Here is a 27,780-nt window from a genome sequence, read left to right on the forward strand (position 1 = left end):
AGTTGTTCATTGATTGCTTTCTGATATGTGCCTTGACCAGGAGCTCCAGCCAAGCCAGTGACTCCTTGCTCAAGCCAGCGACCTTAGGTTCAAGCTGGTGAGCCTGCGCTCAAACCAGATGAGCCCACGCTCAAGCTGGTGACTTTGGGGTTTTGAACCTGGGTCCTCCACATCCCAGTCTGATGCTCTATCCACTGTGCCACCACCTGGTTTGGCGAGACAATATATTTTTGATAGTTGAGGTTGCCTCTAGCAACAAAACCAGAGCCAACTCTTAAGCAGCCAGAATGCAACAATGATGGAATACGTGGCCATTTCTCTTTTAGCACATTCTTTGTTCTCCTCTTCTAGAGGTCACAGACATCCATTTGTTTTGATTACCTACCGTCTTAATGAAGTTACCCTTCCAATAGTCATGTCATCTGCAGTTCCTTGAACTGTTGCATCTACATTTGAAACGCCACCCCTGACGCTGGATGAGGAATGAAAGTGGCAGCAGCAGCCTCACCACACAGCAAGGTACATACAGAGTTGGTTCTGACCAGTTGTCTGTCATAGTGATCAGCATTTTTGCTCATAGAGCATTCTCTTTTTAGCTTACCATCCTCACAGAGTTTTTCATTTTGAGGGGTTGGAGTGGGTCTTTCTAAATCCAGAAAATTTAGTGGTCTTTCACGTAACATAAGACACAAGGCGGTGTTTTTAATACCAGAGGTTTAATGAAAATTGACTGAATGAGGTCAAGAGTTCGTTATTTCCTGCTCTGACAGTCCTCTCTGAAATCTGCACAATCACACTAGCATTTGAAACTCCTTGGAATTCTTGTTCCAGGTCAGCGTTTGATGGCACTACCTTTAATTCCCTGGGACCCTCATCCGCTGACTAATTCCTTCGGTGTTCATTTCATTCCGAATTGGACTAGTGTCGGCCCCTCGGCAGTAGTGAAAGAAGGAAATGCTGCCCCACTAAGTGTGTACCAACTGCTACTTGCTAGTCGGCACTGTTTGCTTCTGGGCTTCATATTAAATCATTGCACTTGCTTCAACGTGCTTGTACTGGGTTTAGAGCCGCTTTGCCTCCCAGGTGAGGACCGCTGCCTGCCAGCTCCCAAAGCACTCTGGTGGGCACACTCAGAGACCCTTGACAAGTGCATAGAGATGCCTGGGAAAAACACCAAGAAAGTGTTCTAAAATTTGATGATGATGATGCAGTCTGTGAATATACATACTAAAAACCACTGACTTGTATACTTTAAGCAGATGAACTCTATGATATCTAAATTGTATTTCAGTAAAGCCATTAAAAATGAATGAAAATACAGTCCTGTGCTCTAATGAATCAGTACAGTGAAGACACATTTGCAAGCAGATACATTGCAACATTGTCTCTAACGGCCATTTACAGAAAAGAAGGGAGCCTAGGGACACACGGGTGGGCGAGGGGGGGTACAGAGTTTCCCAATGTTGGCACAGTGCTGGAAGCGGTAGAGACACTTGGCAGGGGAGATAATATTTAGTCTGAGGCTTGAAGCCTGAGCAGGTGTTTACCAGCAATGATAAAAGGAGGGTACTGCAGGAGACCACTATGATCTCCACAAATTCTATGGCCATACAGCTACTGTAGGGGACCAAGCAGAAGAGGTTCTGGAAGCTGCTGGAAGAAGGACAACTGCTGATTGTTCTTTTACTTAATGATTAATGGAAATCAATAGAGAACAGTGATTTAAATACACTTTAAGGCCATGAAAGGGAACTTAGAGTGGTCCTGACCCCTCAGAGCTGCAGGCAGGAATGAAGACACGCAAAGAAGGGTCAGGTTCCCAGATTTCTATGCAAAAGCTGCTGGCCAATCACAGGAAACAGAACCACAAAAGACATCCAGTTCTGAAAACTGCCACTGCCTCCCAGAAGTCAGGCCCCTGCACCGCCCAAGTCTGCAGCACATCAACTTTGAATCCCAAGGGAATGAGTAATTTAAGTAAATACACGGCAGTGTACAGAGGGGGAAAAAAGGTATGACATCATTCTGACTCTTCCATATTCCAGATTGTTTTTCCTAATGGAGATTTATTTTTAAAAAAGGAGGAAAGGAAAAAAGGAAGCAGTCTTATAGACTCTCTCAAGTTTGATCCCTCTTTAAAACAGAATGCACACAACTCTAGAAGAACCTTCTAAATGCCAACTCTGATATATTACTCCTCGACCCCCAAATCTTTGGTGTCTCATAAGGAAAGTTCTCCCCCCTCCCCAGTGTTCCTCTTTACCCTTCCTGCACCTGTGCAGTGCCTTGCACAGAGCCGAAGACCTATCTGGTGTTCAATAAATGTGGTTGTTCTCAAACCAATTCTTAATTTCAAAACTGGATAAATGGAATACATTTAAGGAGGAGGATAAATTAAATTGATTTTTACTTTTGTGTGATTCTCAAGTGGTTATTTCTATGGATAAAAGTTTATGTAGCCGGACCAGGTGGTGGCACAGTACATAGAGCGTCGGACTGGGATGCTGAGGACCCAGGTTCGAGACCCTGAGGTCGCCAGCTTGAGCACGGGCTCATCTGGTTTGAGCAAAGTTCACCAGCTTGGACCCAAGGTCGCTGGCTTGAGCAAGGGGTTACTCGGTCTGCTGAAGGCCCGTGGTCAAGGCACATATGAGAAAGCAATCAATGAACAACTAAGGTGTCGCAACGAAAACTGATGATTGATGCTTCTCATCTCTCTCCGTTCCTGTCTGTCCCTATCTATCCCTCTCTCTGACTCTCGCTCTGTCTCTGTAAAAAAAAAAAAAAAAAAAAAAAAAAAAGTTTATGTAATGAAAAAAAAGTTTATGTAATGGAATGCTATTCAGCCACTAAAAATAATTTATATTTACATTTTTAAAAACTTTTATTATATAGTTCAGGTTTAAAAACCAGATTACAGAATGACATATAAAAAATGACCCCATTTTCATTAAAAATAAAATGGGCATATGCGTTGAATGTGATCTGGAAATATAAATACCAAGATGTTAACAGGATTACCTTTGAATGGGGAGATAACGGTTGTTTTCTTTCTCTATAGCTCAGTGGTCCCCAACCCCTGGGCCGCGGACCGGTACCGGTTCATGGGCCATTTGGTACCGGTCCGTAGAGAATGAATTAATAACTTACATTATTTCCGTTTTATTTATATTTAAGTCTGAATGATGTTTTATTTTTTATCTCTCCTTTTTTTTTTTTTTTTTTTGTATTTTTCTGAAGCTGGAAACGGGGAGGCAGTCAGACAGACTCCCACATGCGCCTGACCGGGATCCACCCGGCATGCCCACCAGGGGGCAATGCTCTGCCCATCTAGGGCATCGCTCTGCCACAACCAGAGCCATTCTAGTGCCTGAGGTAGAGGCCATAGAGCCATCCTCAGCACCCAGGCCAACTTTGCTCCAATGGAGCCTTGGCTGCAGGAGGGGAAGAGAGAGGTAGAGAGGAAGGAGAAGGGGAGGGGTGGAGAAGCAGATGGGTGCTTCTCCTGTGTGCCCTGGCCGGGAATCGAACCCGGGACTCCTGCATGCCTGGCCGATGTTCTACCACTGAGCCAACCGACCAGGGCTGAATGATGTTTTATTTTTTAAAAATGACCAGATTCCCTCTGTTACATCTGTCTAAGACTCACTCTTGACGCTCGTCTCGTAAGTTCGACAATTATATTTAAAAATACCACAGATTTTGCCTGACCTGTGGTGGCGCAGTGGATAAAGCGTCAACCTGGAACGCTGAGGTTGCCAGTTCAAAACCTTGGGCTTACCTGGTCAAGGCACATATGGGAGTTGATGCTTCCTGCTCCTTCCCTCCTTCTCTCTCTGTCTCTATTCTCTAAAATGAATAAATAAATTTTAAAAAAATAAAAATACCACAGATTTTACGCCGGTCGCATAATTTTATTTTGTGCATTTATCCATCCACCCTAAAGGCCTGTCCATGAAAATATTTTCTGACATTAAACCAGTCTGTGGCCCAAAAAAGGTTGGGGACCACTGCTATTGCTGATCTGTATTTTTCAAGTTTAAATAGGTTTAATACAACCTGACCTGTGGTGGTGCAGTGGATAAAGCCTTGACCTGGAGTGCTGAGGTCACCAGTTCAAAATCCCAGGCATGTCTGGTCAAGGCCTATAGGAGAAGCAACTACTATAAGTTGATGCTTCCCATTCCTGCCCCCCTTTCTCTCTTTCTCTCCATTCTCTAAAATTAATAAATAAAATAAACTTAATAAAAAGAACCAGTTTAGTATAAGTGCAAGGGTTTTAACAAGTTATTTTCAATTTAAATAAATCATTAGTTGTACCATTGCTCTCAGAAAATTATTGAAATTCTCCGACCTAGAAACACACACTTTCTTTTTTTTTTTTTTTACAGAGACAGAGTCAGAGAGAGGGATATATAGGGACAGACAGACAAGAACGAAAAGAGATGAGAAGCATCAATCATCAGTTTTCCATTGCGACATCTTAGTTGTTCATTGATTGCTTTCTCATATGTGCCTTGACCGTGGGCCTTCAGCAGATGGAGTAACCCCTTGCTCAAGCCAGCAACCTTGGGTTTAAGCTGGTGAGCTTTGCTCAAACCAGATGAGCCCGTGCTCAAGCTGGCAACCTCAGGGTCTCAAACCTGGGTCCTCCGCATCCCAGTCCAACACTCTATCCACTGTGCCACCACCTGGTCAGGCAACACACACTTTCTTTCTTTCTTTCTTTCTTTCTTTCTTTCTTTCTTTCTTTCTTTCTTTCTTTTGTATTTTTCTGAAGCTGGAAATGGGGATAGACAGTCAGACAGACTCCCTCATGCGCCCCACCAGGATCCACCTGGCATGCCCACCAGGGGCGACGCTCTGCCCACCAGGGGGCAATGCTCTGCCCCTCAGGGGCGTCGCTCTGTCGTGACCAGAACCACTCTAGCGCCTGGGGCAGAGGCCAAGGAGCCATCCCCAGCACCCAGGCCATCTTTGCTCCAATGGAGCCTCGGCTGCGGGAGGGGAAGAGAGAGACAGAGAGGAAGGAGAGGGGGAGAGGTGGAGAAGCAGATGGGCGCTTCTCCTGTGTGCCCTGGCCGGGAATCGAACCCGAGACTTCTGCACGCCAGGCCGACACTCTACCACTGAGCCAACCGGCCAGGGTGCAACACACACTTTCTGAGACCTTTCCAGCTTTGTCTCTTTCCACACCTCCACTCATCAAGCTCCCAGCCAAACCAGGCTGCTCATCTCCACCTCATGCCTCCTCTCCTCTGGTCACAGAATCAGCAATGTCTTAACCAGCATTTATTGCCTTGACATAGAAAGATAATCATGGCCCTGGCTGGTTGTCTCAGTGGTAGAGTGTTAATTTGGCTTTTGGAGTCCTGGGTTTGATTTCTGGTCAGGGCACACAGGAGAAGCAGCCATCTGCTTCTCACTCCCCTTCCTCCCCCTTCTCTCTCTCTCTCTCTCTCCCTCTCTCCCTCCCTCAGCCATGGCTTGATTGATTTGAGTGTGTTGGCTCCAGGCAATGAGGATAGCTCCATGGAGCCTCCACATCAGGTGCTAAAAATAGCTTGGTTGCTAGCATCAGCCCCAGATGGGCAGAGCATTGGCCCCAAATGGCAGTTGCTGGGTGGATCCTGGCCAGGGTGCATGCAGAAGTCTATCTATCTCCCTTCCTCTTACTTAATTTAAAAAGAAGGAAGGAAGGAAGGAAGGAAAGAAGGGAAGGAGAGAGAGGGGAGAGGGAAGGAAGGGAAGGGAAGGGAAGGGAAGGGAAGGGAAGGGAAGGGAAGGGAAGGGAGGGGTAAGGAGGGGGGAGGGGAGGGGAGGAGGGAGGGGAGGGGAGATGAGGGAGGGAGGGAGGAAGGAAGGAAGGAAGGAAGGAAGGAAGGAAGGAAGGAAGGAAGGAAGGAAAGAAAGAAAGAAAGAAAGAAAGAAAGAAAGAAAGAAAGAAAGAAAGAAAGAAAGAAAGAAGATTGTGATACATTGTTGACTATCAAAAGCAGATTGCATATATATATACGCACATGTATATAATTGTGTATGTATACACACACCCAGATCCTGTCAAGGACATTTATTATGAAAGGGTAAGATTACAAATAGGTAAACTTTTATTTTAATCTTTAAACTATTTTGTATGACTGGCATAAAAGGAACTCAATAAACACCTAAGGAGAAAGATTTGCATTTTACTGTTCTTCAAGATATTTTTCTTTTAAAATATTTTACATATTGACTTTGGAGAGATAGGGGAGAGAGAAAACAGGGAGAGTGAGAAAGAGGGGGGGAGAAGCAACTACTCCTAGTAGTTGCTTCCTGTATGTGCCTTGACAGGACAAGCCCAGGGATTTCAACTGGCAACCTCAGCGTTCCAGGTCAACGCTTTGTCCACTGCTCCACCTCAGGCCAGACTTCAAGGTCTTTTTCTTGAAGCCATTCCCAAAAGCTGAAAGAAATATCTATCACCCTTGAATATTGCAGCAATATGAAATCCTTTTGTGGCACTGAATCTCATCTCCTCCCTTTCTTCCCTTCCCCACCCAACCCCACCCCACCCTTCCATTCTCCTCCTCTTCCTCCACTTCCTCTTCCCCCTCCTTCTTTTCTTCTTCTTCTTCTTCTTCTTCTTCTTCTTCTTCTTCTTCTTCTTCTTCTTCTTCTTCTTCTTCTTCCTCTTCCTCATCCTCTCCTTCTCCTTCTCCTCCTCCTCCTCCTCCTCCTCCTTCTTCTTCTTCCTCTTTTCTCTCTCCCTCTCTCTCCACCCCCCCCCCGACTAAGAGCCAGGAGGACAAAGGAACAGATCTATGTGCTTCTCCTTTCCTAACTAACACTGCTCAGCCCAGCACAGTATGTTGATGATAAATGAACAGTAAGATAATCAATATAAAAAGCATTCAGAATGATTTGAAATCTGCATTTTATTGTCACCAGTCAAATAAAAAATTTTCAATTTTTGAAAGCTTGATTACTTCGAGCAGTGAAATATAAGTGGAAGAAATATGTGTTATTGCAGATAGAAGCATTTAAAGCCATGTTCTCATATCCTGCTGGTGTCGAGATGACAACATTATAGGTTGGAAACCTATTTCCATCAGCCTCGGTTTCTCAGTATCCAAGATGAGCAAAGGCCCCATGCTAACATGTACTGGACATGTGAAATAAGTGAGAGATAACTTCTACTGTAATAAGCCACTGAGAAAGACCAGAACAAAGTATTGTTTGTTACTGCAGCATAACTCAGCTTAACTTGACTAATACATAAGGAATGTGGGGGAGGGTTAAACTCTTAAAGTCTCACACATCAGACAATGAATTCAGACTCTGCTATAGGCAATACTGTGATTCAGCATGCTATCTAGACAACTCATTATAATTACAGAGATTCTCAACACCCTTGTTTGATGGAAAGCATTGCTTTCTCTTTGAGTACAACGTAAATGATGCATTCATCAGCAAGATGAGGTCAGGTTTTGGCATGAAGCTGACCACTTTGGGATCCAGCAATGGGCAGCACAGTCCCTCAGAAGTCACATAATGGGGACAACAGCTCCAGAAAGGAGGATGGATAGGAATCTGAGACCCTATCTGCCAGAGAGAGCCTTGTGTTCTTTGCAGGAGGGGTGGAAAGGACCCTTCTACTAGCAAGTACCAGTAAAATGCTTTGAACAACAGACACACACACACACACATACACACACACACACCCCATCTCACACACTCTCTTAGTATGGATTTTAAAATTGGCAAAGAAAGGCAGATTAAGGCCTGGCAGGTCTGAGCTTGCCTCAGAATATGAGAAAATGAAGATTTTTTTTTTCTTGATAAAGCTTACATATGATGTTTAAAATGCAAAATGGCCTGACCACGTGGTGGCGCAGTGGATAGAGCGTTGGACTAGGATGCAGAGGACCCAGGTTCAAGACCTCGAGGTCGCCAACTTGAGTGCGGGCTCATCTGGTTTGAGGAAAAGCCTGCCAGCTTGAACCTAAGGTCGCTGGCTCCAGCAAGGGGTTACTCGGTCTGCTGAAGGCCTGCAGTCAAGGCACATATGAGAAAGCAATCAATGAACAACTAAGGTGTTGCAACATGCAATGAAAAACTAATAATTGATGCTTCTCACCTCTCTTCGTTCCTGTCTGTCCCTGTCTATCCCTCTCTCTGACTCATTCTCTGTCTCTGTAAAAAATAAATTAAAAAAAATAATTTAAAAAATGCAAAATGACTTGGATTCTTAAACTGTGTGTGTATATATATATATATATGGGAGGGGGCTCCTCACCTCCAGGCTTTGCCTACAAGTAAATGATCAAATCTAGAGAATCTTCAAAAGTCAAAGGACTGATGAAGAGTAGAAGCTGCTTCCAGCAACTTCTCCATTTAGACTCTGCCTTCAGCTTCCAAAAATGATCCTCTTGGCTATTGCTCGTGAAAATGAAGAGAGGGTGTGTAAAGCCAGAAGCCAGAGCCAGGGCCACCATCACAGCAGCCTGGCCCATGCAGGTTCGCATTGGGTTCGGACAGTCGGTAAAGAAACAACGGAGCCACAAACTGGTGGGCCATAGTCTTTAATTCTAGCTTGCACCCGGAGGGCAAGTAAAAACACACACTGGGCTCCAAAATCCACTCACATTCAGTGCTCACAAAGCCACTGACTTATCCGAGTTTCCTAGAATCAAAGGTTTCTAGCTCACCAGACTTATTCTCCTCAGTTCCCCATCTCCTTCCTTCTCTCTACACAAACTGGCATCTCACTCAGCACTCCACCATCTTGGCTGCTTCTCCTGGCCACATGGCCTCTTTCTGCTCTCTGCTCTGCTCCCTCTGCTCTCTCATGCTAATCATCCCAGGAACCAAGAGAGCAAGCTCCCGTTCTGCCCCCATTTTATAGTGTAGAAATCAAAACCTTTAATCCAATATACATAATAGGGAAGTCTCTAATACAAAGTCACTTCTCTGAGGCATGATTGGATTGTACCGCCCTACATCAAAAAGGGTGGGAAAGGCTTAATCCCAAAACCAAACCCCAGGCTACAAGGATTCTGCCTGCCTTTAGCCCACCCCCAACACACATTAATATCACCTGGGCAACGGCCTCCTCATGGGCAGCATCATATTTAACAAAGTGAGCATAATATACTTTATCTGCCCAACAGGGTGTTTCCCACTGTGAGGTATTTCCTGCTTGGAAAAGTCACCACCCCTCTTCCCAGGCCAGAGAGACAGCCACAAGAAAGTCAAACTAATCTCTTTTTTTTTCTTTTTCTTTTTTTCTTTTTTTATTATTATTTTTTTATTTTTCTGAAGTTGGAAACGGGGAGGCAGTCAGACAGACTCCCGTATGTGCCCAACCAGGATCCACCTGGCATGCCCACCAGGGGGCGATGCTCTGCCCATCTGGGGCGTTGTGCTGTTGCAACCAGGGCCATTCTAGCACCTGAGGCAGAGGCCATGGAACCATCCTCAGCGCCCAGGCCAACTTTGCTCCAATGGAGCCTTGGCTGTGGGAGGGGAAGAGAGAGACAGAGAGGAAGGAGAGGGGGAGGGATAGAGAAGCAGATTAGCGCCTCTCTTGTGTGCCCGGCCGGGAATCAAACCTGGGATTCCTGCACGCCAGGCCAACGCTCTACCACTGAGCCAAATGGCCAGGGTCAGTTGAACTAATTTCTTGATCCTGGTTGAGTAAATTCTGCTTTCCCACAATAAAATAATAATAATAACCTAGAATAGTATAACCTGAATGTCCAGCTCGCAGTATCCTATGATTACAAATTAAAAATTAAAAATTTTGAAATTCTGTGGCCTCCTCTGCTCATGTAAACAGAGCAAGCTCTTGAAGAGTTCACACCTGTTGTGGACCGTAAACAGCAAAAAGCCATTACAGATTCAAGGTTTAGCAAAAGGCTAAGTGCTCCCCCCACAACCTCCATATTTGGCTATGATGCTGAGTATTTGCACCCACTTCACTTGCTTCCTTAAGTTACTGGAAGCAATTTACATGCCCTTCCTCTTACTCTTTGTTGGTTGATTTCACTTATGCATGGTAGGGGAATTCCTGTTTATGCCTTGGGAGAGTTCTTGTTTTAGCCTCAGATGTGTAACTTGGTATCAAGGACTTTCTTGATTTGCATATGGCTATATAATAAATCAAACTGGGGCTATGGAGCACTCGGATATTGCCATCAGCATTAAAGAGTCCTCCCGATCCCATCCTTTTTTCTTAATAAGTCTGTTTTCTTAATTCCACACCCTTCTCACTCAAAACCCAGAATTAGGGAGCCGCGCTGGTCCGTGGCACACTCCTCAAGTGTTTTGAGAGTCCCCAAAGCAGTGTTTCCATAGGTGTACCCATGAACCGACCTGTGCCATCAGGGCTGAAGAGCCTCTGCTACCAGGTCCGACTGCTACCGCAGTGATGGTGAGAATGGGACTCACCTCACCAGGCTCCCAGTGCCAGCTTCTCGCTACCAAAAGATTGCCAGGTCACAGTCACCCCTTATAGGGTGTTTGGGCCCCACGGATTATAGAGCTCAGTGAAACAGCTTTCCGTTTATACCTGGAGCATTTCTTGGACCCAGGATGCCCCCATATTTCCAGAGTGATTGGTCTGGGGCAGTTTCTGGTAGCATGGGACTGGAATGCATCATTTGACAGGGGTTAGGATGTTAGGGGAAGTCACAGCTTTATGCCACAGTCTGACTGTTGTGTAGTACTGTATTTACAAAGAACTTCCACAATCACTCTGATATCGATAGAACAGAGCATTATCTCCATTTTAGGGATTAAATAGCCAAGGCAAAGAAGTTTAGTGATTTGCCTGAGCTCATAGACCTAGAAGATGAACTATCTAGACTTGATCCCAAGTCTCTGCCTCCCTACGTGGGTATCGGCTGCCAGGAAACATGCAGCCATGAGTCCTGGCTCTGCAACTTTGATCTTGGGTAATACACTGCATTCCTCTAGGCTTCAGTTTCTTCTTTAAAGTGAGAACGACAATACTACCTGAAGATATTTGTGAGCATTAAATGAGAAAATACATGCACATCACATAGAAGAGAGTTTGACACATGAGAGTTAGCTATTAAAATGTTGCGTACTTATATTTTTATATATTACCATAACACACTCAATACCTTTTACTAATTCAAAGAGCTTGAGATGGTTACAGACAACTTTCTACCCCTCAACTACATGATCTTTCTTCTAGGAAAATCTCTAATTAAGTGCTGCTTATAGTCCCCTATATAGAAACAACAGAGCCTGACCAGGCGGTGGTGCAGTGGATACAGCGTCGAACTGGGATGCGGAAGGACCCAGGTTCGAGACCCCGAGGACGCCAGCTTGAGCGCGGGCTAATTTGACTTGAGCAAAGCTCACTCACTAGCTTGGACCCAAGGTTGCTGGCTCCAGCAAGGGGTTACTCGGTCTGCTGAAGACCCGCAGTCAAGGCACATATGAGAAAGCAATCAATGAACAACTAAGGAGTCCCAACAAAAAACTGATGATTGATGCTTTTCATTTCTCTCCGTTCCTGTCTGTCTGTCCCTATCTCTGACTCTCTGTCCCTGAAAAAAAAAGAAAAAAAGAAACAATAGAATTTACTGTTGTTAATCCCAGTTTTTAATCAGTCTGTTTAGGGAAACTGAAATTGCCTTAAAATAATAATACTCCCGTCCCAACAGAAGTCGCATGTGAATATGATATGAATACTTTGGGATCAGAATTCGTTGAAAGAATTCTTTTGATTAACAATAGCGATAAAAGTAGATGAGAACTAAATCATCTCCTAACAAGCCAAATTATTTTGTTCAAAAATCATTGTCTTAAATAACTATTTTTGGTTTTTATTTCATTTCATTTCTAAAATATAATAAAAGCTATTGCTTTATTAAGATATAATTCACATGGCATAAAATTCACCCTTTTAAAGTGGACAATTCAGTGGTTTTAGGGATATTTACAGAGTGTGCAACTGTCACCATTATCTAATTTGGGGACATTCTTATTTCCCTCCAAAACCTCACACTTATTAGCAGTCACTCCCTTCTTTCTGCCCTGAGCCAAAACAAAACAAAAAACAAACTACAGTTTACTTCCTATCTTAATGGATTGGTCTATTGTGAATATTTCTAGACATATATTCAAAATTTATACAGATAATTTCAAGCTTAAAATATTTTCTTCCTCTGAAGTGGATTTATATTTGCTTCTGGGAAGAGAGTCAGGGATTGATAACCCCAGATTATTTGAACCCAATCTTAGATGAGGCGATTCGAAGCTGACTCTCTGTCCCTGTTAGGGCTGTCTGTTTAGGGAGGACCCTGAGGACCAGGGTGTAGCACTTTGGGACTCAACCTGAAGCTTGTCAGACCGCTCTCCAGCGGGGCCTGAACACCGATTATTGCCCCGACCCCGTAAATTTGTGGAAAGTTCTGCACATCTTCTCAGTCTCCCAAACTTTTATCAACTTTTCTGAATTTAAATGACTTCCCTCAGAGAAAAGCTGTCCCAATACTGAGCTCACTTGTCTGGATTCCACTTCCTAAATCTCAGCCATGTAATTGTGCCTGCTTTGTTATCTTTCCAATACCTTCCAACAGTTCCCCCACCACCACCCCATATTTTCTGACCTTTGCAACTTTTCTTGTATCTGAGAAGCTTCATTGAAAACCCAGCAGCTGTTTCTCCCTTCCTGCCGACAGGTGAAGCAGCTGAAGCTCCCAGCAGCTGCCGAGAATCACGGGACTTGGCCACTGGTGGGAGAGACCCACCTACTATGCCGGGTCTGCGAGGTCTGAGTGAGGTAACCCAGACCAAGTGCTTAGAGAGTTCCGTCAGAATCATGTTTTCCTCTTTGTTCCAGCCTCTGTGGAGCTCAGAGCCAACTTATAATCTTTCTAACAACTTATGATTCAGAACCTTGTGATCTGTCCATTGTGGGATAATCTTAGTTCAACTTTATGGTATCATCTGTGTTCCAAGGGTTTCATCTATTTTCCTTATATCTTGTTGTATCTTTATAAGCCTCTCTAAGTCTTTGATGGGAGGTGGGACATAAAAAAATCAAATAGGGTAAGTTAAATAAAGGTATTTTGACCTGCAATATGCTATACATGAAATGTTTGCACAAGATTGAACCACTTCAGTGGAGTTGCAGGACTTCAGGGTCCTTTGTTGTCTCATGCCACTTGCTGACATTCTTGCTCATCCTTCAAGATCTAATTCAAGGATCCCGCCTTCAGAAAGTTTTCCCTGGCCTCTCCACATTGACAGTTCCCCTTAATAACATTGGGTCTTATATTGCTGGATAGTGACTTGCCCTTCCAACCTCACTCTCTTTATATATGCCTGGGACCTCCACAATGCCTAGAAAAAGAAATTGTCTGGAATAGAATTCTTTTTTTTTTTTTTAACAGCTTTACTGATATATACTTGTTATTCAATAAACTGCATATATATAAAGTGTACAATTTGGTAAGTTTTGACATATGTACACATTTGTAAAACCATCACCACCATCGAGGTAATGAATATATCCACCACAGGTTTTTGTTTTGTTTTGTTTTTTTATTACAAAGACAGAGAGAGAGTCAGAGAGAGGGATAGATAGGGACAGACAGACAGGAACGAAGAGAGATGAGAAGCATCAATCATTAGTTTTTCGTTGCGACACTTCAGTTGTTCATTGATTGCTTTCTCATATGTGCCTTGATCACGGGCCTTCAGCAGACTGAGTAACCCCCCCTGCTAGAGCCAGTGACCTTGGGTCCAAGCTGGAGAGCTTTGCTCAAACAAGATGAGCCCTCACTCAAACTGGCGACCTGGGGGACTCGAAGCTGGGGTCCTCCGCATCCCAGTCCCATGCTCTATCCACTGCGCCACCGCCCGGTCAGGCTATCCGCCACAGGTTTTAAAACTATTTTAGGTTGTTTCAAATTTTTGGCTGCTAAAAAAGGAAGTGCCATGATCAATCATGGACACGTTTTTTTTCTCTTGGATAAATACCTAGGAGTGAAATGGCTGTGTCATATGGCAGATGTATGCCTAATTTTTAATAAACTGCCAAACTGTTTTTAGTTTCATATTATTTTACATTCCTAACAACAGTGTGTGAGTTTTAGTTCCTCCATACCTGTCCCAACACCTGATATGGTCAATCATTTTCATTTTAGCCATTTTAATAGGTATGATATGGTATCTCATTGTGGTTTTAATTTGCATTTACATAATGACACATGATATTGAGTATCTTCATTTTCTTTTTTCTTTTTTCTTTTTGCCTCCTATCTCCTTTGGTGTTTGTTTAAACCTTTGCTCACTTTTTAAATTAGGTTGTTTTCTTATAATTAAGTTTTGAATGTTCTTTATATTTTCTGGACTCTAATTTCTTATTTTATACAATATTTGAAAATATTTACTCCCAAACTATGGTTTATCCCTTCAAGAGCTGGTGTCTTTTGATGAGTAGAAGTATTTAACTTTAATAAAGTCCAAATTATCAATTTGTTTCTTTTATGGACTCTGCTTTTGGTGTCTTATCTAAGAAATATTTGACGAATTCAAAGTCACAAATGTTTTTGCTCAGGTTTTTGTTTCTGTTGTTTGTTTGGTTGTTTGTTTCTTTGTTTTTGAGAACTTTTATAGTTGTAGATTGTACATTTAGATCCATGATCCATTTTGAGTTTATTTATATGTTATATATGGAATAAGGTATGGACTTAAGTTCATTTTTAAAATATGATATCTAATTATTTTAGCACCATTTTCTCCTTCTTCTTCCTTCTTCTTCTTCTCTTCCTCCTCCTCCTTCTTCTTATTCTCCTCCTCCTCCTTCTTCTTCTTTTTTTCCAAGTAAGAGGAGGAAAGATAGAGAGACAGACTCTTGCATGGGGAGATAGAGAGACAGACTCTCACATGCACCCTGACCAGAATCCACCTGGCAACCCCCATCTGGGGTCGATGCTCTGCTCATCTGGGACCATGCTTGCAACAAAGCTATTTTTAGCACCGGAGGCAGAGACTCACAGAGCCATCCTCAGTGCCTGGAGCTGATGTGCTGGAACCAACTGAGCTATGACTGCAGGAGAGGAAGAGAGAGAGAGAAAGGGGAGGAAGAGGAGTGGAGAAGCAGATGGCTGCTTCTCTTGTGTGCCCTATCTGGGAATCAATCCCAGGACTTCCACATTCCAGGCTGACACTCTACCACTGAGTCAACTGGCCAGGGCCTCTTATTTTTTATTTCTTTTAAGATTTTTTTTATAAATAAATTTTTATTAATTTAATGGGGTGACATCAATAAATCAGGGTACATATATTCAAAGAAAACATGTCCAGGTTATCTTGTCATTCAATTGTGTTGCATACCCATCACCCAAAGTCAGATTGTCCTCCATCACCTTCTATCTAGTTTTCTTTGTGCCCCTCCCCCCCTTCTCCCCCCCCCCCCCCATTAACACTACACTCTTACACTCTTGTCCATGTCTCTTATTCTCGTTTTTATGTCCCACCAATGTATGGAATCATGCAGTTCTTTTTTTTTCTGATTTACTTATTTCACTTCGTATAATGTTAACAAGATCCCACCATTTTGTTGTAAATGATTCGATGTCATCATTTCTTATGGCTGAGTAGTATACCATAGTGTATATGTGCCACATCTTCTTTATCCAGTCTTCTATTTTTTTTTTTACAGTGATTAAGGCCTTTAAGCAAATTCTTGGCCAATACAGCGGAATCCATAAAAGAGTATTGTCCTTAACATGTTCATCAAGTCCAAGTTGGCACCAACATCATTCCATATCCCTGCAAATGCAACCCAACCCCAGTTCAGTCTGTTAGGAGCTGTCACAAGGAGCAGGAGTCCAGGAAAAGTCCACATCCAGAAAAAGTCCACATGGCACTGGAATTGTTGTCATAATTCTATACTTTGCAGCTCACGTCCAAGTCCCAGTGACTGCTGCTTCTAGCTGGTAATGATTCAGGTAGACTGGAAAAGCCATCTGCAGCATGTGTGGAGATGGAGCTTCTGTTCTCCTCTGCCTGGAGAGATGAGACCAGGTTGCTTTTCCCTGGAGCTCTTGTTTTTTTTTTTTTGTTTTTGTTTTGTTTTTGTTTTTTTTTTGTATTTTTCTGAAGCTGGAAACGGGAGAGACAGACAGACTCCCACATGCGCCCGACCGGGATCCACCCAGCACGCCCACCAGGGGCGACGCTCTGCCCACTAGGGGGCAATGCTCTGCCCCTCCAGGGTGTCTCTTTGCCGCGACCAGAGCCACTCTAGTGCCTGGGGCAGAGGCCAAGGAGCCATCCCCAGCGCCCAGGCCATCTTTGCTCCAATGGAGCCTTGGCTGTGGGAGGGGAAGAGAGAGACAGAGGAAGGAGGGGGGGGGGTGGAGAAGCAAATGGATGCTTCTCCTATGTGCCCTGGCTGGGAATCGAACCCGGGTCCCCCGCACACCAGGCTGACGCTCTACCGTTGAGCCAACCGGCCGGGGCCCCTGGAGCTCTTTTTTAAGATTCTATTTATTGATTTTTATGGAGAATGGAGAGAAAAGGGCAGGGGAGCAAGAAGTATCAACTTATAGCTTCTTCACTTTAGTTGTCACTGATTGCTTGTCATATGTGCCTTGACCAGGCAAGCCCAAGGCTTTGAACCAATGACCTCAGTGTTACAAGTCAATTCTTTATCCACTGTGCCACCACAGGCCAGGCTTAGCACCATTTCTAGAAAAGATTATTCTATCTCTACTGTACCACTTCTGCACCTTTGTCAAAATCAATTACCCACATATGTGAGGGTTTTTTCTGTATTTTGTTATGTTCCAATGATCTATTTGTCTATTTTATTTTATTATTTTTGCAATAGAGAAAGAGAGAGAGAGAGAAAGGAAGAGGAGAAGGGAAAGAGAAAGAGAGAGAGAGAAATGAGAAGCATAAATTTGTAGTTGCAGCACTTTAGTTGTTCATTAATTGCTTTCTCATACTTGCCTTGACTGGAGGGGGAGGGGTGTAAGGCCAGTAGCCGCGGCCTTCATCACAGATGCCTGGCCCGTGCAGGTTCGCATTTGATTCAGACAGACAGTAATGAAACAACGGAGCTAAGAACTGGTGGGCCATTACCTTTAATCCTGGTTCATACCCGACAGGCAAGAAATACACACAGTGAGAAAACACTTTCCTTTCCACTCAGGGCTCCCAAAGCCACTGACTCATCCAAGTATTCCTAGAATCAAAGTTTTCTACCTCACCTTATTCACTTCTGTTCCCCATCTCCTTCTCTCTGCACAAACTGGCTTCTCCTTCAGCACTCTGCCATCTTGGTTGCCTCTCCTACGCAATGCTAATTTCAGGAACTGAGAGAGAGCAAGCCCCGATCTGCCCCATTTTATACAGTAGAAATCCAAACCTTTCTACAAATAAGGAAGTGTCTGATACAAAGCCATTTATCTGAGGCATAAATGGGATTCCTCATAAGAGTACACAACCCCACATCATGCAACAGTCAAGGGTGTGGGGAAAAACTGTGTTGAGAAGATTTTAGGATTAAAAGGGTGGGAAAGGCTTAGTCTTAAAACTAAACCTTAGGTTATAAGAACCCTGCCTGCTTACAGCCTGTCCCCCACACCCAGTGCAAACTATAAGCAAGTAAACATATACATCATATTTACAAACTTATTTGACCCACAGGGGGGCACTTCAGCTGAGCCAGTGACCCCTTGCTCAAGCCAAAGACCTTAGGCTCAAGCCAGTGACCTTTGGACTCATGCTGGTGACCCTGTACTCAAGCCAGATGAACCCACACTCAAGCTGGCAACCTTGATGTAAAGCCAGTGGCCACGGCCACCATCACAGCAGCCTGGTCCATGCAGGTTCGCATTGGATTCAGACAGTCAGTAAAGAAACAACGGAGCCAGAAACTGATGGGCCAACATCTTTAATCCTAGCTTGCACCCGGCGGGCAAGTAAAAACACACACTGGGCTCCAAAACCCACTCACATTCAGTGCTCATAAAGCTACTGACTTAATCCGAGTTCTCCTGGAATCAAAGGTTTCTAGCTCACCAGACTTATTCACCTCTGTTCCCCATCTCCTTCCTTCTCCCTGCACAAACTCTGCACTAACTGGCTTCTCACTCAACACTCCGCCATTTTGGCTGCTTCTCCTGGCCTCCTCCACATGGCCTCTCTCTGCTCTCCTCTCTAATGATAATCTAATGAACCGAGAGCAAGCTCCCATTCTGCCTCCATTTTATAGTGTAGAAATTAAAACCTTTAATCCAATATACAAAATAGGGAAGTCTCTAATACAAAGTCACTTATCTGAGGCATGATGGGATTGGGATTGTACCACCCCACATCAAAAAGGGTGGGAAAGTCTTAGTCCTAAAACTAAGCCCCAGGCTACAAGGATCCTGCCTGCCCACAGCCCGCCCCCAACACACATTAATATCACCTGGGCGACAGGCTTCCATGTGGGCAGCGCCATCTTTAACAAAGTGAGCATAATATATTTTATCTGCCCAACACTTGGGTTTTCGAACCTGGGTCTTCAGCGTCCCAGGTGGATGCTCTATCCACTGTACCACCACTAGTCAGGCTCTATTTGTCTATTTTTACACTAATATCATACTGTCTTGATTACCTGTAGGACCAGGGGCCACCATCATTGCTGTCATACACACACAGGTTCTCACTGGATTCGGGCAGATGGTAAAGAAACAGCGGAGCCAGAGGATAGTGGGCCATTCCTTTATTCTAGCCTTGAACCGGCAGGCAAGTAAAAACACACACAGAGGGCTCCAAAACCCTGACACATTCTCCAGTTTTTCCTAGAATCAAAGGCCCCCACCAGTCTCAGTCACCTCTGGCTCCCCATATGCACACCTTCTCCATTTTCCTCTCTGCAGAAACTGGTTTCTCCTTCAGCACCCTGCCATCTTGGCTTCCCTCTCTACAAAAATGGCTTCCTTTCTCTCCTTTCTCCTTCTTGTTGGAATCCATGGGAGTCCGAAAGACCAGAGTAACAGGCTTTATTGAAAGGAAGAAAGGAACCCTGCCGGGCACTTCTCCTGGGGAGAAGAGCACCAGTTACAGACTAGGGGCGAGTTATATAGTGTTTGGGAGAGCCTGAGGGGATACTGAGGCAAAAGTCCTGGTATGTCCGGAATGCTCCTCCATGGGGGGCTTCGAGCATGTGGGTGTTGAATCAAAAGTCCTGGTATATTCGGAATGCCCCTCCTTGGGGGGCTTGCCAGCTTCTTGGAAATCCTCTGTCCAGTAAGGGTGAGGTCTGACAGATAAGCGAAACATCAAGAGGGCATTTTGGAATTCACTATCTATCACTTCTCTCCTCTTTTTTAAGACTCTTTTGGAGCCAAAAACCTCTCCTACAGCAACATTAGCATAACAATGGCCCTTCCCAAGCAGGAAGGAAATTAGCAATTTCACAGACCAGTGCCATTTTTAACAATAAAAGTGAGCAAACTCAGAAAATACAGATTTTACAAACTCATTTGCCCAACATTACCATAGTTTAAATAAATCTTAATATCAGACACTATTAATCCTCCAATTTAAAATAAATTATTTTGGCTATTTTTTTAGTCTGTTGCATTTTAATATAAGTTTAAAGTGAATTTGTCAATTTCTACTGAGGAGCCACTGCGCCACCTCACCCGCAGGTGTTGTAAAGTACCAAAAGCTACAGAATTAATATTAATATTTTGGGAGGTGTAAAGCCAGTAGCCGCGGCCATCAGCACATCCGCCTGGCCCATGCAGGTCCGCATTGGATTCAGACAGTCGTTAAAGAAACAACGGAGCCAAAAACTGATGGGCCATCATCTTTAATCCTAGCTTGCACCCGGCAGGCAAGTAAAAACACACACTGGGCTCCAAAACCCACTCACATTCAGTGCTCACAAAGCTACTGACTTATCTGAGTTTCCTAGCGTAGGGACCCACCTTACCCTGAAGGTTGCATGAGAGGTTGCATAAGGAACAAGGAACTTAGAGCTGACCCAGCCCCCATATCCTGTCTATCTAGATTTGTAACAGTTTTAAAACTTTTCCACTACCTGCCCTATGTTACTATGCCATGTGACTCCCTCCCCCCTCCCCCCCTGCCAATAGCTAATAGCCAAGTCTGCTTTTGGAAACTGCTTGCTTGCTCAGCCTATATAAGACCTAGTTTTGTAAGCGTTTGGGCGCGGTTCTCATCTGCGACTTTTTAAGAGTATAGTGTCCCTAAGACACCCGAGAGTCCGCCCCTGCGCAGGTTAAAAGCTTGGCCAATAAATTTTCCATCTAAATTCCTGAAAGTCTTTGACATCTGTTTTGTACCCTGGTGGATGCTACACCTAGAATCAAAGGTTTCTAGCTCATCAGACTTATTCACCTCTGTTCCCCATCTCCTGCCTTCTCCCTGCACAAACTGCACAAACTGGCTTCTCACTCAACACTCCACCATCTTGGCTGCTTCTCCTGGCCTTCTCCACGTGGCCTTTCTCTGCTCTCTGCTATCTCCTCTAATGATAATCTCAGAACCAAGAGAGCAAGCTCCTCTTCTGCCCCCATTTTATAGTGTAGATTCATAACCCTTAATCTAATATACAAAACAGGGAAATCTCTAATACAAAGTCACTTCTCTGAGGCATGATTGGATTTACCACACCACATCAAAAAGGGTGGGAAAGGCTTAGTCCTAAAACCAAGCCCCAGGCTACAAGGATTCTGCCTGCCTTTAGCCCGCCCCCAACACACATTAATATCACCTGGGCGAAGGCCTCCACATGGGCAGTGCCATCTTTAACAAAGTGAGCATAGTATATTTTATCTGCCCAACAGGAGGCTTGAAGAACATTTTATTAATTTGGGTTAAGATGTACAGAGAAATTGTGAGAAATAGTCCCTGTACTGTGTGATTGGCATGACCAGGATGGCCCTTGGCATTGTATTGTAAATGTAAAGGGGAGGAAAACATGGATTCCCAGACATTCCACCATGCCTGTGGGGAAAGGGGTGAATGGCTAGCAACCAGGTACAGGGAGAGAAAAGCCAAAATAAACCTTTTCTTATAGCAATGAAACATTTGTGGGCATTTGTCCCCACAGAAACTACCTCTCCTATGTAAATGTGTGTGATTAACACGTGTGACTCTGGACAAAGAGATGGTAGAAAACACTAGATAATATAGGAATGCCTTTTAATATGTAAAAAGACATCTTTCTACCATTGTGTTGACTTGTAAATTTTGTTTTCTCCAAAATAATGTATGGCTTGCAAATTGAATGTGGTCCTATCATGTTAAAGGACATATGACTATAACCAATAGTGGTAAGGGGCTCCTAATTACAATTTTTGCTTCTGTACTTCCCACTTACAATACTATAAAAACTAAGTAGAACAAAGGGCTGGCATGCTCTCCCTCAGACTTCTGTCAGAGATGCCGCCGCTTGGCCAAGCTAGACAATAAAGCTTTGATGTGTAATCGACGGACTTTGTTTGTGTCTTCAATGTTTCGGGTCCCTCCGGATTAGGCTTAACACAACCTTTAATAAAGTTGCTGAAATATTGATTATGATTTTATTGAATTTATAGGTCATTTAGAGAGAACTGATATCTTAATAATACTGAGACTTCCAATCCATAAATATGGTTTAGCTCTTCATTATTCAAGTCATCTTTCGTTTCTGCCAACAATGGTTTGCAGTTTCTAAGGTAGGGAGATCTTTTATATCTTTTGCCCCTAATTTATGTCCAAGTATTTAAATTTTCTGATGCTACTGTAAATAGTATTTTTTTTTAAATTTCCAATTGTGTGTTGCTGGTACCTGGAAATACAATTGATCTTTGTATATTAATCCTATTTTTTACTCTGCTACCACACAGAGCTTTCTTATTAGTTCCCATAGCTTTTTATAAATTCTGTCAGATATTCCAACCTAGACAAGCACATCATCTACAAATAAAGGCAGTTTTACTTCTTCATTTCCAATCCAGATACTTTTTGTTTCCTTTTGAATAGAATCAAGGTTAATGGTCTTGGTAGTATAGGAAACAGGTTTAATGCCAACTCCACCATCGCTCAGTATGTCCTTTTTGACATCATTTTCCCTCTTTGAACCCAGTTACCCTGTGAAGTGATCTGAATGCTCCCTCCCTCTTCTAACATTCATTAAGACAAAGAATGCGTTCTGAAAGCTGTTAGCACTCTTGTTTTAATCCAATTTCCTGCCTCTAGGCATCTGAGTCCTACCCTCTTCCAGTTAAGGATTGACTCATTGTGCTCAACTACAACTGAGTTGAACTGGAGATTGTCACCTTTTCTCCTCCCAACCTTTCAGTGAAACAGGGAGCAGCTAGTCAGTCGTTCTCTCACCATTTTCCTGCTGCCTCCTGTTGGCAAGGCCCAGTCTGTTTCCTAGCAAAAGCCAAAGCCTTTCAAGTCATAAAAAAATTAGCTCTGAATCACATATATTAAAAAAAGCAATTTCATTTAGTTTAAAATTTTTTTCCTTTTAAACTCACTTTATTCTCTTGTTTTTGAATTCAAATCTTATCAATAATGTAAGATTATGACTTGCTGAAACAGGGTAGGCTTAAAAGCTGAAAAGACAAGGTCCCGTCCTCCAGGAACTTAGAGTCCAGTAGGGGAGTGGTCCATTTACTCTTCATCCGTATGGGAGAGAAATGGGCACACTAAGTTAGACTAAACTGTGTCAGAGAAAACCTGAATCCGTGAAAATAGGTAATTTGGGCAACCCAAAGCCATGGTGAGAATGAAAGATACAGCAGGGTTTTTTATTCTTTTGAGTCACCATGCACCTGGATCTTATTCTTAGGTTTAGGAGACACCTTTTCTTTTTCTTTCTCTCTCTTTTTTTTTTTTTTTTGTATTTTTCTGAAGCTGGAAACAAGGAGAGACAGTCAGACAGACACCCGCATGCGCCCGACCAGGATCCACCCGGCACGCCCACCAGGGGCGACGCTCTGCCCACCAGGGGCGATGCGATGCCCCGGGGGCATCGCTCTGTTGTGACCAGAGCTACTCTAGCGCCTGGGGCAGAGGCCAAGGAGCCATCCCCAGCGCCCGGGCCATCTTTGCTCCAATGGAGCCTTGGCTGCGGGAGGGGAAGAGAGAGACAGAGAGGAAGGAGAGGGGGTGGGGTGGAGAAGCAGATGGGCGCTTCTCCTATGTGCCCTGGCCGGGAATTGAACCCCGGACTTCTGCATGCCAGGCCGACGCTCTACCACTGAGCCAACCGGCCAGGGCCAGGAGACGCCTTTTCTTCTGAGGAGACCAACTCCCATTAGAGGTAAGGTATGTTCCCCCTTCCTGGCATCCAGAGCATCACATAGGCTTGCCCAATCAGATGTGCTCACCTCAAATTCTGAATCCCAAGTGGGTGAAACGGGAACCATGCAAACCCCGTCAGGCAATGGAAGATGGTAGCAGCATCCACGTCGGATCCCAAGACCAACTTGCACATCCAGTTTCCACAATTCAGAATCATCTGTTTCAGCTCTTTTACTTTACAAATGCAGTGTGGGATAAATGAAGACCACCCAAACAAAAACAGGCAAAGGCTCCTGTAAAGCCAGTAGCCATGGCCACCATCACAGCCGCCTGGCCCATGCAGGTTCGCATTGGATTCGGCAGTCGGTAAAGAAACAACGGAGCAGCCTGACCAGGCGGTGGCGCAGTGGATAGAGCATCGAACTGGGTTGCGGAAGACCCAGGTTCGAGACCCCGAGGACGCCAGCTTGAGCGCGGGCTCATCTGGTTTGAGCAAAAGCTCACAAGCTTGGACCCAAGGTCGCTGGCTCGAGCAAGGAGTTACTTGGTCTGCTGAAGGCCCCCGGTCAAGGCACGTATGAGAAAGCAATCAATGAACAATTAAGGTGTTGCAATGCGCAACAAAAAACTAATGATTGCCTGACCTGTGGTGGCGCAGTGGGATAAAGCGTCGACCTGGAACACTGAGGTTGCCGGTTCGAAACCCTGGGCTTGCCTGGTCAAGGCACATATGGGAGTTGATGCTTCCTGCTCCTCCCCCTTCTCTCTCTCTCCCCTCTCTCTAAAAATCAATTAAAAAATCAATAAAAAAAAACTAAAAAAAAAAAACTAATGATTGATGCTTCTCATCTCTCCGTTCCTGTCTGTCTGTTTCTGTCTATCCCTCTCTCTGACTCTCTCTCTCTCTGTCCCTGTAAAAAAAAAAAGAAAGAAAGAAACAACGGAGCCAAAAAATGGTGGGCCATCATCTTTAATCCTAGCTTACACCGGCGGGCAAATAAAAACACACACTGGGCTCCAAAACCCACTCATTCAGTGCTCACAAAGCTACTGACTTATCCGAGTTTCCTAGAATCCGAGTTTCCAAGAATCAAAGTGTAAAGCCAGGAGGCAGGGCCATGGCCAGCATCAGAGCTGCCTGGCTCATGCAGGTTCGCATTGGATTCGGATAGTCGGTAAAGAAACCATGGAGCCAAAAACTGGTGGGCCATAGTCTTTAATCTAGCTTGCACCCGGCGGGCAAGTAAAAATACACACTGGGCTCCAAAACCCCAGTCACATTCAGTGCTCACAAAGCTACTGATTTATCCGAGTTTCCTAGAATCAAAGGTTTCTAGCTCAACAGCCTTATTCTCCTCAGTTCCCCATTTCCTTCCTTATCCCAGATACAAACTCTGTACAAACTGGCATCTCACTCAGTACTCCGCCATCTTGGCTGCTTTTCCTGGCCTTCTCCACGTGGCCTCCTCCCGCTGCTGGCTCTATTCTCTCTGCTCTCTCATGCTAACCTCAGGAACCAAGAGAGCAAACTCCCGCTCCGTTCCCATTTTATAGTGTAGAAATCCAAACCCTTAATCCAATATACATAATGGGGAAGTCTCTAATACAAAATCACTTCTATGAGGCATGATAGGATTGTACCACCTCACGCCAAAAAGGGTGGGACAGGCTTAATCCCCAAACCAAGCCTCAGGCTACAACAATTCTCAACACACATTAATATCACCTGGGCAACGGCCTCTTTAACAAAGTGAGCATAATACATTTTATCTGCCCAACACAAAGTTTCTAGCTCACCAGACTTATTCACCTGTGTTCCCCACCTCCCTTCTCCCTGCACAAACTGGCATCTCACTCAGCACTCCAGCATCTTGGCTGCTTCTCCTGGCCTCCTCCACATGGCCTCTCTCTGCTCTCCTCTCTAATGATAATCTTAGGAACCGAGAGAGCAAGCTCCCATTCTGCCTCCATTTTATAGTGCAGAAATCAAAACCTTTAATCCAATATACAAAATAGGGAAGTCTCTAATACAAAGTCACTTATCTGGGGCATAATGGGATTGTACCACTCCACATCAAAAAGGGTGGGAAAGGCTTAATCCTAAAATCAAGCCCCAGGGTACAAGGATCCTGCCTGCCCACAGCCCGCCCCCAACACACATTAATATCACCTTGGCGACAGACTTCCATGTGGGCAGCACCATCTTTAACAAAATGAGCATAATATATTTTATTTGCCCAACAGCTCCTTATTCAGAGCTTGCTGTAGTCTGCAGGAATGAGAAAGCTTTATCGTAGAAAAGAGGAAAGCCTAGATTGGAGGCTGTTGGTATGGTGGAGCTATCAATAGGCTCACTAGAAGCGAGGCATCCTGTATGATTGGTTAGGGAGGTATATTTGGCTTTCTCCTGTTCATGCCATGTTGGAAGTGAGGACAAAAATTAGGATGCTGTCAGCTATTAATCAAGATCTGGCCATTTATTTATTTATTTTATTTTTATTATTATTATTATTTTTTTGCATTTTTCTGAAGCTGGAAACAGGGAGAGACAGTCAGACAGACTCCTGCATGCATCCAACCGGGATCCACCCAGCACGCCCACCAGGGGCGATGCTCTGCCCACCAGGGGGCGATGCTCTGCCCATCCTGGCCGTCGCCATGTTGCGACCAGAGCCACTCTAGCGCCTGAGGCAGAGGCCACAGAGCCATCCCCAGCGCCCGGGCCATCTTTGCTCCAATGGAGCCTTGGCTGCGGGAGGGGAAGAGAGAGACAGAGAGGAAGGCGCGGCGGAGGGGTGGAGAAGCAAATGGGCGCTTTTCCTATGTGCCCTGGCCGGGAATCGAACCCGGGTCCTCTGCATGCTAGGCCGATGCTCTACCACTGAGCCAACCGGCCAGGGCCATGATCTGGCCATTTAAATGCTATAGGAGTTCTGGTTTGGCTTCCTGAGCTGGTTGCTGAAGAAAGTGGGCCAGAGTTCAGTTTTTATATATGGACCAGCCATTGTCCATTTGTATTTCAATCCTTCAACAGAAACGAGGCCTGGGGACATAGAGTGACTCACCCAAGTTCTGAGAGATAAAAGTAGCCAGAGGTGACAGATCAACCTGAGGTTTAGCATAATCTTGTCATCTCCAAGAGTCGTTACATTCTGCTTGTTGAGGAGACCAGGTTTAGATCCATGGGAAAAATAGTTTAACACAAATGTTGTAGAGATAAGTTGCACCAGGAAGTTAATAGTGAGTGCCACAGCTTGTCAGGAAAGCTCATCACTCTCTTCTCCAGGCAACACCACTAGATAAGCAGAGCCTCTCCTGATTAAGTGCTTTCTGTGTACTGGGCATTCCAGCCAGCCAGCAAAGCAAAGTGGTTAAATTCATAGTTCTCCAGTCTGCCCATTATATTCATCTTACCTCCGCCATTGTTAGCTGTATGAACTTGAACAAAATACATTAACTTTCTGGTCTTCAGTTTCCGCATCCATAAAATGGGAATGACCACGGCACCTATGTTATCAGGCTCTTGTGAAAGTAAATGAGTGGACAGCTGCAATACACAGAGAATAGTACCTGACACCTAAAAAGTGCTTGTACAAGTTAGTTACAACAATTTCATTTAGTCCTCAGTTCTATCCAGTGTTGTAAGTAGTATAATCCCCTCTTTGCAGATAAAGAAACTAGAGATGGTTATGTCACTTATCCAAGGTAATGAATGTGAGAGTCAGGATTTCCACTCTTGTCTCTATGAAGCCAAAGTTTGTTATTCCTTCTTACTGTCCTTCTGAACATAAGATGTCACTTTACTCTACAGAGGTCAGTAGAGTAAAAAGCATATGGGACTGTGGTGTCAGAGCACCCACATTCAACTACTTACCATTTCTGAGTACATTATCACTTACTATTGGGCAGATAAAATATATTATGCTCACTTTGTTAAAGATGGCACTGCCCACATGGAGGCCATCACTCAGGTGATATTAATGTGTGTTGGGGGCGGGCTGTGGGCAGGCAGAATCCTTGTAGCCTGGGGCTTGGTTTTGGAATTAAGCCTTTCCCACCCTTTTTGATGTGGGGTGGTACAATCCCATCATGCCCCAGATAAGTGACTTTGTATTAGAGACTTCCCTATTTTGTATATTGGATTAAAGGTTTGGATTTCTACACTATTAAATGGGGGCAGAGCCCTGGCCGGTTGGCTCAGTGGTAGAGCATCGGCCTGGCATGCGGAAGTCCCAGGTTCGATTCCCGACCAGGGCACACAGGAGAAGCGCCCATTTGCTTCTCCACCCCTCCCCCTCTCCTTCCTCTCTGTCTCTCTCTTCCCCTCCCGCAGCGAGGCTCCATTGGAGCAAAAATGGCCCGGCGCTGGGGATGGCTCCTTGGCCTTTGCCCCAGGCACTAGAGTGGCTCTGGTCACAACAGAGCAATGCCATGGAGGGGCAGAGCATCGCCCCCTGGTGAGCAGAGCGTCGCCCCTGGTGGGCGTGCCGG

At 44.5% G+C, this 27,780-nt stretch overlaps 1 pseudogene; it reads right to left on the minus strand.

Annotated features, from left to right (window-relative positions):
* Positions 1-249: 249 nt before the first annotated feature.
* Positions 250-26,712, minus strand: LOC136322544 (mitochondrial fission factor-like; annotated as a pseudogene).
* Between the last annotated feature and the right edge of the window lie 1,068 nt (positions 26,713-27,780).

The sequence above is a fragment of the Saccopteryx bilineata genome, chromosome 2 (genome assembly GCF_036850765.1).
Source record: "Saccopteryx bilineata isolate mSacBil1 chromosome 2, mSacBil1_pri_phased_curated, whole genome shotgun sequence".
NCBI lineage: Eukaryota > Metazoa > Chordata > Mammalia > Chiroptera > Emballonuridae > Saccopteryx > Saccopteryx bilineata.